The sequence below is a fragment of the Tamandua tetradactyla genome, chromosome 6 (genome assembly GCF_023851605.1).
Source record: "Tamandua tetradactyla isolate mTamTet1 chromosome 6, mTamTet1.pri, whole genome shotgun sequence".
Taxonomy (NCBI): domain Eukaryota; kingdom Metazoa; phylum Chordata; class Mammalia; order Pilosa; family Myrmecophagidae; genus Tamandua; species Tamandua tetradactyla.
Genome location: NC_135332.1, coordinates 145,681,018 through 145,684,122, shown reverse-complemented (window position 1 = coordinate 145,684,122; position 3,105 = coordinate 145,681,018). Strand labels below are relative to the sequence as shown.

Below are 3,105 nucleotides of genomic sequence, written 5' to 3'. Positions count from 1 at the left end.
CCTTGAGTCTGGCCAAGAGTCTATGACTGTTCTCACCGCCAGTGGACTCCCATAGCTGGGTCATAAAAAAAGTTACAGCTTCCACTGGGTGCTTATGCTTCTGTTTCTCTCTCTTTCTTCTCTCTCTCCTCACCCTTGGAATCCAGCCACCATGCAGCGAGGAAACCCAAACTAGGCCCAGTGGAGACGCCACCTGGAGAGCCCACAGAGAAATGAACTGAAGCTCTCAGACAACAGCCAGCATCAACCCCCAGCCATAAGAATGAAGAACTCAGCCCCCAGCCTTCAAGGCTTCCAACTGTGGCCCTAGACATTGTAAAACAGAGATGAGCTATCCTCACTCTTCCCTGGCCAAATTCCTGACCCACAGAATCCATGAACATAATAAATGGTTGTACTATGCCACAAAGTTTGGGGAGCAATTGTTATACAGCCAAAGTAACTAGAACATATGTATCCAATTACCTCAAAATGAAGTAAGACAACTAACTAAGAAAATCAGACGATCACTTTGTTAAAAACTTGTCAGTACTGTGGGAAAAAACTATAGTTGCTGGCTTGTTGTTAGACCCTCAGTCCATGCTAGGGTTGGAAGATTGCAGACAAGATACCGAGAGCTAGATAGTGAACCATTCTCCAACCCTTTGGCCCCAGATGGTCACGATGTGGACAATCCTCAATTTTCCACCAATCAAAACTCTTCAGTGAAGACTTGAGGAAGATCCTCATGACGCCATGGGTGGCACCCACATCTGCACCCTCCTCTAAGTCATGTCACCATAAGATGCCAAGGTAGTACAATGAGGATGAAGACTCAGTTGCATGAAGGAGGAAAAAAAAAAGTTATTATGCCAAGCTATGCCAACAAGAAATTGAGAGAGTATGGAGCTAACAGAGAAGTACCAGGAATGGAGAGATGGGGTGAACAAAGACTATGAGGAAACTGAGCTGATCAGTACCACTGCTAACTACAGAGCTGTGGACCCCACTGTCAAGGTGGACAAATCAGCATTAAAGGAGAGAAGATGGTTGATCCAGGAGTTCAAATTATTATTATTTTTTAATATTTTTATTAGCAAAACAACATACAAACCAAACATTCTTAAGATGAAAGCATTCCATACATGGTGTACAGTCAATTACTAACAATATCATCATATAGTTGTATATTTTTTAGAACATTTGTATAATAGGAGTACAAATTCTTGTGTGGTGATATGGAACATACCCATTTGGTGAAAGGCTTGGATTTTGGTCTACCTCAAAAGGTACAAGCTGAGATTGCCAGCAAAGAGAAAGAGGAAGAACTGATGGAAAAGCCCCAAAAGGAAACCAAGAAATATGAAAATCCTGAGAATGAGATCAAATATAAAACACACCTGGGTCATAATGTTTATCCCATGCTCTTCAAGAGCAAAGTATATGAGTGCAATGAGCTGCTCCTGCCAGGAGGCATGGCCTATGTGGAGGACTTAGGTGATGAGTATGCTGACACGGACATCCCTACCACTCTTATTCACAGCAAGGCTGACTGCCCCCACCATGGAGGCCCAGACCACACTGAACACAAATTGACATTGTCATCAGCAAGCTCACCCAGACCCTTTCCTACCTGAGGCAGGGTACCTGCAACAAGAAGCTCAAGAAGGAAGATAAAGGGAAGTTGGGAGAGAAGAAACCTCCTGAGGCCAACATGAACATTTTTGAAAACATTGGAGATTATGTGCACTCCACAACTAACACCTCAGGACAAGGAGCGAGAGAGATATCAGGAACAGAAGTATGATAAGGAATGAGACAGAGATCATGACAGAGAGCAGGACCAAGAATGAGATCAGGAGTTGGACTTGGAGAGAGAGGAGAAGAGGCACAGCTATTTCGAGAAGTCCAAAGTGGACAATGAGCCCATGGATGTTGACAAAGGACCTGGATCTGCCAAAGAGTTGATCAAGTCCATCAATGAGAAGTTTGCTGGGTCTTCTGGCTGAGAAGGCACTGCATCACTGAAGAAGCCTGAAGACAAGAAGCAGCTAGGAAACTTCTTTGGCATGTCCAACAGTTATGCAGAGTGCTGCCCAGCCATGGTGGATGACATGGCTGTGGACAGTGATTGAGTGGTTGATTATAACAAAATGGACCAGAGTAACAAAAAAGGCCCCTTAGGCTGCTGGGACTTTGATACCCTGAGGAATACAGTATATGAATAAGTATGTGAACAACAAGGAGCCTTTGCTGAAGGCTGCATTCCAGTATGGCATCAAGGTATCTGAAGGGCGGAAAGTCAGGCATTTCAAAGAAACCATTGACAAGGCTGAGCTTAATTGCCAGTGGAAGATTAGTGCAATCATTGAGAAAAAGAAGATGGAAGTCGATGGGGTTGAAATCAAAAGACCAAAATATTAATCTCCAATTCCAATGCCAAGAAGAATCTCCACAAGGATGTGCTCCTCACTGGGTTTTCTCTATAATCTCTAGAAAAGCTGCAAGGTATTTTTGTGAAAGTGTATAAAATTGTATAATAAATATGCATGATAATGTCTTCTTGTTGAATTGTTCCTTTTATTAATACATAGTGTCTTTCTTTGTCTCTTTTAATTGCTTTATATTTGAAGTCTACTTTGTTGGATATTAGTATAGCTAGCTACTCCTGCACTTTTCTGATTGTGGTTTGCATGAAATATTTTTTCCCAACCTTTCACTTCCAATCTATTTTTGTCCTTGGGTCAAAAATGAGTCTTCTGTAGACAGCATATGGATGGGTCCTGTTTTTTCAATCTATTCTGCCAGTTTATGTCTTTTGATTGGGGAGTTTAATCCATTGATATTTAATGTTATTACTGTAAAGGCAGTATTTTCTTCTACCATTTTGTCTTTTGGATTTTATATGTCATATCTAATTTTTTTCTCTTTTTATCTTTACTGATAGTCTTCATTTCTACACTCTTCTCCAGCCCTCTCTCCTGTCTTTTCCTATCTGCCTGTAGTGGTCCCTTTAGTATTTCTTGTAGAGCCAGTCTCTTAGTCACAAATTCTCTCAGTGATTGAAAATATTTTCATATCTCCCTCATTTCTGAAGGACAATTTTGCTGGGTATAGAATTCTTGG

The 3,105-nt window shown here is 41.5% G+C and overlaps 1 pseudogene; it reads left to right on the top strand.

Annotated features, from left to right (window-relative positions):
- Positions 1-471: 471 nt before the first annotated feature.
- Positions 472-2,403, top strand: LOC143686852 (protein Red pseudogene; annotated as a pseudogene).
- The last annotated feature ends 702 nt before the right edge of the window (positions 2,404-3,105 follow it).